This window comes from Schistocerca gregaria, chromosome 8, assembly GCF_023897955.1.
Source record: "Schistocerca gregaria isolate iqSchGreg1 chromosome 8, iqSchGreg1.2, whole genome shotgun sequence".
Lineage (NCBI taxonomy): Eukaryota > Metazoa > Arthropoda > Insecta > Orthoptera > Acrididae > Schistocerca > Schistocerca gregaria.
In genome coordinates, this window is record NC_064927.1 from 321,902,274 (window position 1) to 321,917,294 (window position 15,021).

The 15,021-nt window shown below is 41.2% G+C and overlaps 1 protein-coding gene and 1 pseudogene across 9 annotated transcripts in view; both read right to left on the bottom strand.

Moving 5' to 3' along the window:
- The window catches only part of LOC126284265 (RIMS-binding protein 2-like), a 1,431,128-nt gene that overhangs the window by 1,307,313 nt on the left and 108,794 nt on the right, over positions 1 to 15,021 (bottom strand). The window lies entirely within an intron of this gene.
- Positions 5,086 to 5,199, bottom strand: LOC126285497 (5S ribosomal RNA; annotated as a pseudogene).

A 15,021-nucleotide genomic window follows, 5' to 3' on the forward strand; every position in this document is an offset into this window, starting at 1 on the left:
TGCGGCTGGAAAAGGATGCAGCATTCCATACAGGGTTGTGGTATTACAGCAGATAGGCACAACAAAATACTGTCTGGTTCCAGCTATTAGAGACTGTGGTCATGTGTGTGTGAATTGCGCTTGAGCAGGGGGGTGCGTGCGTGTGTGTGTATGTTGTAACAGCAATAAAAAACCGAAAGCAGCTTATTTCAGAAACGTGTTTTATTGAGTGGTTTTAACAGTTAGGTTCAACTGGAGACGGAAAGAATTGTGTAATCGTAAACCAGTTGTTTCAATGATCCCTACGAGAAACTTGCACACCGGTACTCGGCCATTCAGTATGACAGATGATAACTGGCACAGAACTGAAGCAACGTGGAATCAGGTATCAATATCTTTTATCCGAGCTCAGTTCAACTGGATTCGCATCTGGGTTAGAACAGTTGTTCCTGCCAGAGGGGTGCGTACTTAATTTCACACTTTGTTTACCCCTGAATAACCTTCAGAATTAATTATGTATTCTTCTGCTGTACTGTATAAGCGCAACATGTAAAATTTTTCTATTTGCTACCCTGGCTGGTGTTGCAAGTTGAATGCCCAGCTGGGTGCGGAGCAACCGTACGCTGGCAGATGCGGGCGCGCTGGAGCGTTGCTACCACGGACGCGGGACACCGGCCGCCCGCCGTCCTTTGGCGCATCTGGCTGATGGGCGCGCGGCAAGTGTCGCGATAACAGCCCGGGCGCAGCACACAAAAGGCGCGCGCTGCCTCGCCGCGCGCCGCGCCGCGTCACTGCGTCCCGTCCCGTCGCTTCCCTCTCACTGTGCCGTGTCCCAGCTACTCGCCCACGCACGCACAATGTGCGACACGGCGCCGCACCGCCAGCTCCCTCTGCTTTCCTCTAATCTGCGGACTTTTCTTTTCATTCGTTTTATAATTACGTCCTCCATTGTTCATTATGCGGTTTTGTAGTTCTCGCAGTACTTGTTTTTGCAGACAAAATTATTGGATTTCAGGTCCGTCTGTCATCCTGACAACTGTATAAACCCAACACGATTCAGCACCTTTCTGCCATCGTCACTGGGTATAGAAAATTTAAGAACTGAATAAAGAACACCTACTGACGGAATAATCTCTTTGAAATTTTGAAGGTGCAAGGGTAAAATACAGGGAGCGAGAGGCTATTTACAATTTGTACAGAAACCAGATGGCAGTTATGAGTCGAGGGACATGAAAGGGAAGCAGTGGTTGGGAAGGGAGTGAGACAGGGTTGTAGCCTCTCCCCGATGTTATTCAATCTGTATATTGAGCAAGCAGTAAAGGAAACAAAAGAAAAATTCGGAGTAGGTATTAAAATCCATGGAGAATTTAAGGTTCGCCGATGACATTGTAATTCTGTCAGAGACAGCAAAGGACTTAGAAGAGCACTTGAACGGAATGGACAGGATATAAGATGAACATCAACAAAAGCAAAACGAGGATAATGGGATGTAGTCGAATTAAGTCGGGCGATGCTGAGGGAATTGGATTAGGAAATGAGACACTTAAAGTAGTAAAGGAGTTTTGCTATTTGGGGAGCAAAATAACTGATGATGGTCGAAGTAGAGAGGATATAAAATGTAGACTGGCAATGGCAAGGAAAGCCTTTCTGGAGAAGAGAAATTTGTTAACATAGAGTATAGGTTTAAATGTCAGGAAGTCGTTTCTGAAAGTATTTGTATGGAGTGTAGCCATGTATGGAAGTGAAACATGGACGATAAATAGTTTGGATAAGAAGAGAATAGAAGCCTTTGAAATGTGGTGCTACAGAAGAATGCTGAAGATTGATGGGTAGATCACGTAACTAAAGAGGAAGTATTGAACAGGATTGGGGAGAAGAGGAGTTTGTGGCACATCTTGACAAGAAGAAGGGATCGGTTGGTAGGACATGTTCTGAGGCATCAAAGGATCACCAATTTAGTATTGGAGGGCAGCGTGGAGGGTAAAAATCGTAGAGGGAGACCAAGAGATGAATACACTAAGCAGATCCAGAAGGATGTAGGCTGCAGTACGTATTGGGAGATGAAGAAGCTTGCACAGGATAGAGTAGCATGGAGAGCTGCATCAAACCAGTCACAGGACTGAAGACCACAACAACAACAACAACTGACGAACCCACATAGATGACAGAACATGGGTGTTGTTTTTAGGCAAGAGACCAAACTGTGAGGTCATCGGTCTCTTCGGATTATGAAAGGACGGGGAAGGAAGTCGGCCGTGCCCTTTCGAATGAACCATCCCGGCATTTGCCTGGAGCGATTTACGAAAATCACGGAAAACCTAATTCAGGATGGCCGGACGCGGGATTGAACCGTCGTCCTCCCGAATGCGAGTCCAGTGTGCTAACCACTGCGCCACCCCGCTCGGTGGCGGAACATGTTTGGGCTTATATAAATAACAGTTGTTGGCACGGATTTCGGATCTGATGTTTAATAATTCTATTCCATACGTTTGTAACAGCCACGATTGGTGCAATACATTTAAATGTACGATGACGAGCCGTTTAATAACGGGAATATCTTGGTAACATTTTACGAAGAGTGTTACGTAAATGAGTTGTTCCACTTGTTAACGTAAAACTGAGTTCATAGAAACAGGATTCAACTTAAAAGGTAAACATTGGCCAGCACTGAGGAATCGAGAATCTCGACGGTTTTTACCTGTTATCGACACTGAGTTTTTTCCCTTCACTTGCACTGTGAATCCTTTCATCTTCCAATTTCTTGATTCTAGGTCAACAGAAAGTACCCTACAGGTTTCAAGAGTGAGTTTGCGAGTACCAAAATGTGAAACATAAATGACCGTATCTTCAGATTGCACTGACTTAGAAGCTTAAATTATTTACACAGCAGAATGATCGTAGGCCTTAGTATGTGACATAAATTTCAACTTGATACGTCCACCCGTTTCTGAGGAAAAGGACAGGTAGACAACAGACAGTGATCCTATTAAGCTTCCGTTTTCTACCGACTGAAGAACAGAACCCTAATAATTGATAATTTTATAAAAGAAATATGAAAACAAATTATGTAGGATTATAGCTCCTCTGCCTAACTTCAAACATATAATAAGTCGTGGTACCTAGCTCAAGCTTTCATTCAATAAAAAAATTAAAACTTGAAATTTCTATTCAGAGCACACAGAGGGGTGAATAGAGGCAGCGGTGTTTTTGTGGTGAACTGGGACATGTCAAAATCTCTTTTGAATCTAGAAGACTACGAAACAAAATTTATGTTCTTCAAATTTATGTTCTTCAAAACTTATGTTCTTCAAAAAAAAATTAAAAATATTCGATGAATTGTTCTGTTTTCCAAACAAAAACTGTTATGTCTCTAATTACTTTATCGTAACATTAAACTGAAGAACTGACTTTGTTTATTAATATGAGGGATATTCGCAAAGAAGATTCGACCAGGCGCAAAATGGAAACCACAATGACAATCCGATGAAACTCTGAGCAGATGTAATGGGCAGTGTCTTTAGCATGGCCATCCATTGCGTCCCATCACTTTCTTCAGATGTAGTGTGAACAGATAAAAAGAAAGTGTTTAGTGTTGTTGTCGAGGAAGGTTAGTTTAGCCTTAGCACTGCCTTCTTCTTTATTATATTGCTTGACACAGGAATGCCTAATCAGGCTGGAGACCGAGATTAATGCGTAAGGTTACAACTTGCTTTTGTGCTGGGAAAATGTCTGTTCCTGACCCATCTGTTTGCTGTTGGTTATACTCTGCTGAAGTCTTTCGGAAACAAATCCCACTCTCACTTTTCTGTTTCCACGGTCACAACTTTCTCAAAAATTCCTTGCAGAGGTTTAACGTTAACATCGATTGCCGACTAAGGTGGTGGGTGTTTCCGTTACATGAGGACAACATTTTGGCACAGACAACGAGCTGTAGACCAGCGTATAGAATTGACAGGAAGCACAGGTGACTGCCTCCTATGACGAGGGTATTGGAAAGTTGGTACAGCGCTACAACGAATGTCCAAGTCGGAGCGGCGACTGTGTGGATAAGTAGCTGGAAGGTGTAGCTATCTGTTGTAAATAAAATATTTTTTTTATTTTCACAGTGGTTTCCATTTCGCAACCGATCGGACCTTCCTTTCCGAATAGCGGTCGTACACTATGCCATTAAAACGTTTAAAAATCATGTCTTTTAATCTACAAGTAGTTCCATTGGAAGGAAAGAGGAGATTTCGAACAACATCTCCTTGACTAAACAAAGAACTCCTCATCTGTTAGAATAAACTTGTTTAACTGTCCTTGTCTTTTTTTCTTCAAAAATACATCTAAATAATCTTTGCCTCTTAATAACAAATTTACAGCCATACATTCTAAATTATTGCTTGCTTTTCTCACGTTCTTCAATCACAACATAATCTCCTAGATTGAGAACAGAGCCAGATAGATATTCATTACCGTAAACTGGTCTCCTCCTGAAGATACACTGATGATTACTGTTTCTGTTCACCTCACAAATTCCGAAAGCACATCTGTAAAGTTTCAAGTAGTCGATATGTAAGTCAGATTATCATATGCTTTAAAACTGAATTTTTGGTTAATGAAACGGGATTGCAAATGTCCTTACCATTTACTTAACTTTGTGTTACACATGTTCATTGCAGTGTACGTCGGTTAATGGTCACTTCTACGGCGTTTTTAATCATTCCTAAGGCTGAAAATACACGCAGGGCAGTGCACCGATAGGAAGTATGCACTGGGGTGCGCTAGTGCATTTTCAGCCTTAGGAATGATTAGAAACGCCAGTGGAGCGTCATTAACAGCTGTCCCCTGCTGTGGAAGCAAGCACCACACCGTTAAATGAAAAAAAATATTTAAATTGATACTTAGAAGTAAAGTTACTCTGTCCGAACAGGCCTTGGAAGGCCCAATGGTACTGACCGGGCTCCGTGTCATCCTCAGCCCATAGGCGTCACTGGATGCGAATATGAAGAGGCAGATGGTCAATACACCGCTCTTCCGGCCGTATGTCAGTTTACGAGACCGGAGCCACTACTTCTCTGTCAAGTAGCTCCTCAGTTTGCTTTACAAGGGTGAGTGCATCCCGCTTGCCAACAGCGCTCGGCAGACCGGATGCCCATCCAAGTTCTAGCCCAGCCCGACAGCGCTTAACTTCGGTGATCTGACGGGAACCGGTGTTACCACTGCGGCAAGGCCGTTGGCTATAAGTAAAGTTAGAAGTAAGGAAATTAAGCAGCACATCCGGTGTTTGTCGTAGAGTGAACGAAACATCAGCAGACAGTGTCGCCAACTTAGAAATTCATAATTTCCATGTTATTTTGGTTCGCTACCAACGTAGAGAAACACAACTTCGAATGATATTCCATTTGTCTTTGGACATTATAGGAATTTTTTGGAAATTTCGATTCTGTTCACCGCATTGTTTCTATTTGCCCATTTTATGGTACATTTAAAATCAGCTGTCAGTCCTGGCACCGATGCTGATCATTTGCAATTCTGTCTGCATTTCGTAAAAAGTTTTAACCATGTCACCCTTATGTTCCTTGAGTGACTGATGTTATTTATGAGGCCATTCATACGGAGTGTTAAAAACGCTCCATATTCTTGCAGGAAATACAATTTTTCAAAATTAGAATATACACTCACCAAGCAAAAAATTAATCACACTGCGAGAGATACAACGCCGATACCGTCGATTACCTCCTGAAGCCTAGACAGTGGTGTCATTTCTGCTAGCAAGAGAATCCACAATCTTCTTCTGGGACGCCTTACTCAGTTGATAATTACTAGTTGATGATTAGATGCAGCAGAGTTACCAGTTTACTAGGAAGTTGATTGGATCCTTGATCTCGCCTTTCCAGATAGTCCCAGATATTTTCTATAAAATGAAGTGGGAGTGATTCAGCGGTCCAGTCTACATGCGACAGCGTGCCTGAGCATTAGTCAAACAGGAACGCATGTTTGCAACTCAGAAAACGGGACTTACCACAGAGCGCGGAGGTGCATCATACTTCTGTGAGGCAGCAATATCAGCGCTGACAGAATTTAAGAGGGGCCTCATTGTGGGTTCCATTTGGCCTGGTGGTCGAATCGTGCAATATACAAATTTCTGGGACATTTGGACGTAACAGTACCCCAATGCTGGTCTGTATGGGAATGTGACGACAGGTTTTCCGTCGTCAGGGATCCGGTCGACGACCACCACAAAGGCGTATTCTTCACGAAACACATCGTAACCTCTTTACATCGGCTGCTGCAGTACGAGGACAAGGGATCGTTCCGTACAATCCCGAATGACCATCATCGGCGTATGTGGCATCGACCTAGGGAGAGGTCTCATTCTTCCAATGTTTTGGAGAGGTCCAGTGGCACGGGTACGTGCCTCTGAGAACTGGCTGCGTGATGTTGAGGTACTCCCTTGTCCAGCAAGAGCGACAGACCGGTCCCAGCTCGGATTCCGATTCTGTTAGAGTGCCATTATCCAGGACATCAAGAACCAATTACAACAGTTGTGTGTCAGCTTGTCTCAGGAGAGACTACCGTGTTAGCACAAATACTTTTGAGTTTCGTCTTGTTTATTCATATGTGTATATTAATAAGTAATTTGTATTACTCTGTAATATTAAATTATACGCAATAAAACTTTATATTAATATTATATAAGAAGAAAGAAAACTAGACTGAGACTCTGATTGGTTGTAAATGGTGTTTTGGGGAACTGATTGAGAGCAGGAGCTCTTGTTCGGAAACATCATCCAATGCTGCTACAGAACATCGAATTAATGATGGCAACACCCCTTCCGCTAAACCATCTCTCGGTTTTCACGCATGTAGCGGCTCCCTCAGCCGTGGACCCTTTAGACGCCAGATAATATTCTATAAGTTCTGCTTGCGGTCTGTCGGAGTAGAAACTCATGTTCGATGACAAAGGAATAGCCTATTGCCAGGCACTTTTCATTTGTTGACCCCACGTCACAATCCCTGCCGGACAATCCACCCTTGTGTCATAGTGGTGGGTCAACGTGCCTATATGTAAGCGAGGCAAAGAGATGACAACTTTGGCCATCGTCCCCAGATGCCGCCAGCAATGAACGCACTATTATGCCACGCCTTGTCACGTACGCCATTCACGCACAACGAAGACATCACACTGCTTGCGGTGTCAACGATAGCCCACAGCATCAGCCAAAAGAGTGGAGTCAGTATACTAATCTGGGCCGCTTTGTAACTCGTGGCTCAACGAGTCAGAAGACAGTAAGTGTCTAGTATCACCTCGGCCGTCAGTGAAGGCATATTTTTTAATACGCATGAAAAATCTCTAGAGCAAAAATAATGAAGGTCATAAACGTTTTTCTTTCATAGTTTGGTGTAATATTTCCGTTTTTTATTTTGTGAAATCTGATTCATAAAGAACCAATTTTTAATCAGTTTAAGTTTTGACTTGGCCTTTCTTAATTTTACTCTTATTTATAAAACTGTAATATTTTTTAAATTCCAGAATCTACTAAAAAAGCAATTATATGAAAATAAAATGAAATTGTAATTACTTTTCCACAATTGTGTCTGTTGATTCATCTTATGCAGTTTCAGTCGCAAGTGATAATCATGACTGTTTCTCTGCCACCTCATTATGTTACATATCCAGTTTTCCCGTCCATCAAAGTACCTCTCCTCCAGCAGTGAATTACAAAGATCCACCCTGGATGTCTATCATTGTCTTACTAAAGTAATGTACGCAGACTATTCTGGCAAGCTGCTAGAATGAGACTTTTAATAAATAAATCTATGCATAATTACTTTAACTATGTTACATATTTACAGGTGCAAATGAGAAATAATATAAAGTCTCAAAAAGCTCTTTGTCATAACAACTTCACAAGTTTGATGGGCAAAAACGCGAACAACAATGGATTCATGAAAATAACGAAACATATCTCACAATAATTTGGAGAAAGGGACGAACTGAGTGCGGGAAAGAATAAAAACGTGCAACGAAACTTGATCACTGCTACGATCTGGGCCCTTTGAGAGCAATGAAAGCTACTGACTGCCGTGTCAGGCGCAAATTGGTTGAACTGAAGAATTCATGCGTGTAACGAAACATATTACAGAGAACTAAATCGGTACTGCGAGTCCCGTAGAATAACCTTTACCTAGTAATGAGTACACAAGACTACCCACTCCCCTATCCCATACCACAGCAACATTAGGTACACACGCTAGCAGCAACGTAGTATCCTGTTCGACTACTCGCATGGGTGGGAAAACGTATTAACGTCAGCTATATCAAACTGTTTCATTTGTGGCAGCGTGAAGTTTGTACAAAAATTAACTTTTGGGACATGCAACACCATAAAACATAATTATCACATTCATGAAAGCTAATTAGAGGTGTGGTGAGTTAAAATCTTTGGCACATTATTGTAAGTTTTGAAACAAAATTTCTTAGGTGTAATTTTATATATTAAATATCAAATAAATAGGAATCAATTGGCCCCACGTACCACATACAGTGTGCGATACGAAACCGTCTCCAAGTAAGTAGGACAATACGTATTTATTAACATTTAATATCCTTTCTTGAGATTTTGCTATCTATTTCTTAATAGTGTCAAACAGCACCCAACTGCGGTTAAGTGGATAGACGCAACTGACAAGAAGATGAGGAAGACACAAGTAAAGTACATTACGTGTAGAATTACAAATGAATAGTTTGCATAGCACAGAAAAGTGAGAAATCTGAGTTTGGTGCCTCAATTTTTGTCAAAACTTGATGGATTATTCACCTTTCCATTAGGTGACATGCTGTAAAACGTAAAGGATACTTGTTTGGATGGATTAACAAAGCCGTTATCTTCTACTAAAGATGAAGTCATGCCTGCTACAGAATCATTGAAAACACTCTTATGTTAGCCATATTATGCCCAGCAGATTCACGCCCTTTTTTACCACTAGCCTCAGATCAGACATAAAACTAAATAGCAGTTTCATTTAGTGTTTCGCTGTCAGTGCAGTCCACGAGAAATAATGCTGAGCGCCGCTCTTCACAAGTATGAAAACTGCTAGAACAATACATTTAGCATCGGCTGCTAGAGTGTATACATGTTGAAGGTGGCGTGAAGGTTGCTGTTCTCTCATGGAGGAATATGAAAGACATTACAAATGGTTCATGGAAAGTTTGAGTATTGTATGAGATGTACATTTTTCTAAGGGAATTAAGACAGAGAGAAGTTACAAGTATGTTTTAATCAAGCTGTTGAATTCTATTTGCGACATTACAACTCGATCTTATGCAGCCACATATCGGGACTCCTACAGGAGCGCTTGAGCGAAGCCAAATAACGAAAAATAACGTAAAAAGATGCCCCAATTAATTAAAACCATGTTCATGTCTCGGCGGAATATTGATGCCGTAGTTATAAGTAACACTGTGGTGTATCTTAGCAGTAATCTTCCCAGATTCAAGACAAAACTGAAGAATTTCCTCATGGCTTACATCTATTCTGTTGGGGAGTTCCTAGGAAAAATTTCAGAATATTCCTGTATTCTATTAACTTAGAGTAATGCAATTTTGGGAATACATTTGTCTAGGTAATATATTTAGTGATTAACATTGTAAGATCACAGGTTAAAGTAGAAATGAAAAAAGGTCATTGCGAATGTAAAAAGCTGGTACATTAATAACCGGTGCAACCGCCAGAATGTTGAATAGAAACATGCAAACGTGCATGCATTATATTGTACAGCTGCCGGATTTACGTTTGTGGAATGGAGTTCCATGCCTGTTCCATGTGGTCGGACAGTGCAGTGACGGTTAATGCTGGATGTGGGTGACGCTGGAGTTATCGTCCGATTATGCACCAAAATTGCTCGACTGGACACAGATCTGCTGATCGGACAGACCAACACAACATGTCGACATTCTGTAGAGCATGTTGGGCTACAACAGCGGTATGTTGGCGACCGTTATTCTGTTGGAAAACACCCACTGGAATGCTGTTCATGAAGGCCAGCACGGCAGATATAATCACCATACTGATATACAAATTTGCAGTCAGGGTGCGTCGGAGAGCCATGAGAGTACTCCTGCTGTTATATCAAATCGCACCTCATACCACAACTCCAGGTGTAGATCCAGTGTGTCCAGCACGCAGACAAGTTGGTTGCAGATTCTCATTTGGCCTCCTTCTAACCAATGCACGGCCATCACTAGCACGGAGGCAGAACCAGCTTTCATCAAGAAACATAACAGAACTCCATTCTGCGCTCCAATGAGCTATAGCTTGACACCACTGACGTCACAAATGGCGACGGTTTGGGAGCAGTTGAATGCACGTAGCAGGGCGTCTGGATCGGAACTGGCATTGAAGTAACCGGTTTGTAAACGATTGTTGTCACTGCGGTGCCAACCGCACCTCATATTGCTAATGCAGATGTAGTACGATGTCCCAGAGCCATACGCCGAACACGATGGTCTTCCCTCTCGGTAATGCTACGTCCGCAGCTCGTGGTCTGGCGGCTCACGCCCGGGTTTGATTCCCGGCGGTGTCAGGGGTTTTCTCTGCCTCGTGATGACTAGGTGTTGTGTGTTGTCCTTAGGTTAGTTAGGTTTAAGTAGTTCTAAGTTCTAGGGGACTGATAACCATAGATGTTAAGCCCCATAGTGCTCAGAGCCCGCTGAAGATGTGAAAGAGGAATAATAAATTTAAAACTGCATCTTTAAAAAAGCTGGCACGGAAACTCAACGTGGTAGGTCAGAGGGTTAGCTGCCCTCTATAATAAAAAAACTGAGTTAATGGATCAACGACGAACTGAAAAGGGTGTTTTGCGACGTCCGCCCCGAGCAGCTACAACGAACGAAAACGAACAAAATGAGATTTAAAAAAAGTGGGTAGCGTTGCTGCCTCTGGATCACTGGGTCCTAGGTTCGATTCCCGGCCAGGTTGGGAGTTCTTTGCCCGGGGAGTGGGTGTTTGTGTTGTTCTCATCATTTCATCATCATCATCATCATCATCATCATCATCAACATTCGTGACAGTGGCTAGATTGGACTGTGTAAAAAAAAAGTGTACTGTATAAAAATTGGGACTGTGACGACCACGCAGTTGAGCGACCCACAAACCAGACATCATCATCATCATCGTTGGCAATATTACGTGGCCGTCCAGAACCTGGTCGTCTTGCCACCGTACTTTCTCGTAGCCCTGTTACACGATCTCGTTCAAACTCAGTGAGCACTCTCATGTTTCTGGCGTGAAATTTGAATAGACATCATCTTTCAGATGTAGAAACACACCTACCAGTTTTCATTTGGTGCTGTGATTTTTTTTCCAACATACCATAGGGGTGCAGGGAAAGCCGAGACGAACAGCTTGATATGAGACACTTGTGGTCTATCAAGTCGGTAAACTACTTCAATTTCCATCAGATCATCTACCATTCTCTTTACTTTAGTGTTTGCTTCTTTATTATTAAAAAAGCTTTTCCAAGACGCTGTTAAACATGCCTATCCTAACTTCATTAGTCTCACTAGCCTCAGTCCTATCACTACTATCATCACTTGTAGTTTTGTAAGTAGGCTGTTTAGGTTTTTCTTATTGGTAACGCCGCTTAGCGCTCGATATGAAAAATCACTGGCTGTGCTGTGCGCAGTCTGTGGCTAGTTTGCATTGTTGTCTGCCATTGTAGTGTTGAGCAGCGGCAGCTGGATGCTAACAGCGCGTAGCGTTGCGCAGTTGGAGGTGAGCCGCCAGCAGTGGTGGACGTGGGGAGAGAGATGGCGGAGTTTTGTAATTTGTAAGACTGGATGTCATGAACTATCATATATATTTTGACTGTTAAGGTAAATACACTGTTTGTTCTGTATTAAAATCTTTCATTTGCTAACTATGCCTATCAGTAGTTAGTGCCTTCAGTAGTTTGAATCTTTTATGTAGCTGGCAGTAGTGGCGCTCGCTGTATTGCAGTAGCTTGAGCAACGAAGATTTTTGTGAGGTAAGTGATTTGTGAAACGTATAGGTTAATGATACTCAGGGCCATTCTTTCGTAGGGATTTTTGGAAGTCAGATTGCGTTGCGCTTAAGATATTGTGTGTCAGTTTAAGCACATTCGTGTATAATTGTTCAAAGAGGACGTTTCACATAGACCAGTCATGTACAATTTTTCTAAGGGGACGTTTCATATGGCGACCCTGCCAGGATTCGAACCTGGAATCAAGCCATTAGTGTGTGCCTTTCAGAGGCACAGGTGAAAACAAAAAAGAGGGAAGCCATTATCCTCGCTATTTACATTCCTTTGTAGAAAGCACCGCAAATACGACACGCCCATTTCTTGGAAACATTCTTACATCTGCACACCTGATTATGACAAGTGTCTTTCTACGAGAGTTGAGAGAACTTCTTCTGACTTATGAAATGCCACATAGCTATTGAATGATGTTTTTATTCTTTACTTTGAATAATTGCTTATTTCAGTTGATATCTGTTTTCCAGCTATGTTACAACATTGGTTTTATAAAATAAAAGTAAATGCATTTGCTAATGTGAAAACTTTCTGTCAACAGATCTGTTAAATAATAATTTTATGATCCACATTCTTCAAAAAAAGGAGCACTTGGAAAGCAAAGAACAATAAGAAGGGACTAGTAACAGGAACTGCATACATAATTTTCTTTTCAAGTACTTGGTAATTTATTTCATAGAATAAGTTGTGGTGCACCACTTTAATTACATAGTCATTAAGATGTGATTATAACTTTCCCTTATCTGCATTGTTGTCTTTAGTGTACTATTTTTTCTGCTTGTGGGTTTGTCATGTTTAGGTATAAGTTATTATATTTATTGCTGCTTGCTTTGGTTACTTGCACTTTTTTGTCATTGCTGTTTGTATTAATTGTTTTGTGCTGCTGCATTGCCTCGTACCTTAGTTTAGAATCTGAGCTCAGTAGATTTAAGTTAGCTTAAGAGGGGGTAGCCTATATAAAATAATGAGTTGCGATGGATTTGAAGAAATGCACTGAGAGGTTATATGAGAAAAGTACAGAAAGCAGGTATAGATAGGACATTTTGGAAATAATGAAGAACGAAGGGAGATCTCCGAAAAGTAAAGAAAGTTTTGTTTACAAAATACTGCAGTAAAACAAACCCTGTCCTTTCCTTGTGTTATCCCACTATGTGTTTGTGTACCCTTGTGTATTTATGTTCTTCCTGTCTTTATATGTTTATCTGATAAGACTTATGTTGCAGAATTTTTCTAATACTAAGCTACATTCACTATGATGAGGAATACTGTTATCCTGAAATATAATTTGCATTAATAACATGTTATTTACTTTGTAAAGATGTTGACACATTATTTATTCTGTTTTGTTCTAATGCTCATGTGTGAAGTTGATGTTTCAAAAGTTATTCTGATCTTTTATGTATGTACTTATGTCGTAATTTTCGTAACACTGATGTATTTGCTATTTCGATTCTTCTGTAAAGCCTGTACTACTGCAAATGTTATGTGTATTGTTATGTTCTTTAAAGATGTATTTTGTACCTTTGTTATTGCATTCTTATGTTATAAAATTGTAATTGACACCAGTTCATCAAATTAAGTAACTTGTAAATTACATTTCGCTGCACACGTTTCTGTTGGTCATTGTATATGGACAATATGTGAGAAGTAGGGACTGATAGTGTTTGCACGTGTGTTAATAATTCAGTAAGGGACTGGATAACAGCATTGCTGGTTCTAAGGACACTTCAAAAACAATTTTTGTGAGTGCACAAGTGGTGGTTATGGACTTTCTATATTATCCGCAAGACTCTTCAATGGTGATTGTGCGCCTGCACAGTCAAACAGATGGCAGCTGGCCATCTCTACAAGGACTACAGGGGGTCTACACCTTTGATGACCCACCAATACCATTATTTCTACAAGGACTGCAGTGGGTCTGCACCTCTGGTGGCCCACCAATACCGTAATCTGTACCAGGACTACAATGGGTCTACTCTGTGACGACCTACGTACCAATATTCTTTAAAACTTCAACTGACTCTGCTGTGGGTTTGCTCTGTTGTAGCCCATTACCTGTCTGCATATCAAGAGTCAGCACTGTCTTTCCATTGGAAGGACAACACTACTTCTTCAAGACTGCATGGAAATACACTACTTCCATGTGCATTTTCTTTTACTACTCAGACTTTGAGAAAAACACTGCAATTTTACTTTGATGAATGATCATGACTGTCTTTGTGGACTGTGAGAAAATTTTAGCTTTTGACCAACATTGTATCGATAAGTGTGTGCATTTCATTTCTTTGTTATTGTAATTATGAAAAATTTTTTCAAATCTGTATTGGTCACTGCCCAAAACAATTTGTAAATTTTTTTTGGGGAGCATGGGGGCTATGTAAGTAGGCTGTTTAGGTTTTTCTTATTGGTAACGCCGCTTAGCGCTCGGTATGAAAAATCACTGGCTGTGCTGTGCGCAGTCTGTGTTTAGTTTGCATTGTTGTCTGCCAGTGTAGTGTTGAGCAGCGGCAGCTGGATGCTAACAGCGCGTAGCGTTGCGCAGTTGGAGGTGAGCCGCCAGCAGTGGTGGACGTGGGGAGAGAGATGGCGGAGTTTTGTAATTTGTAAGACTGGATGTCATGAACTATCATATATATTTTGACTATTAAGGTAAATACACTGTTTGTTCTGTATTAAAATCTTTCATTTGCTAACTATACCTATCAGTAGTTAGTGCCTTCCGTAGTTAGAATCTTTTATTTAGCTGGCAGTAGTGGTGCTCGCTGTATTGCAGTAGTTCGAGTAACGAAGATTTTTCTGAGGTACGTGATTTGTGAAAGGTATAGATTAGTGTTAGTCCGGGCCATACTTTTGTAGGGATTTTTTGAAAGTCAGATTGCGTTGCGCTAAAAAATATTGTGTGTCAGTTTTAGCAGTCGTGTATAATTTTTCTAAGGGGACGTTTCAGTTTCCGATACCTTGTTGTTACAATATACAAATGTCATAGCTAACGGGTTCAAATTA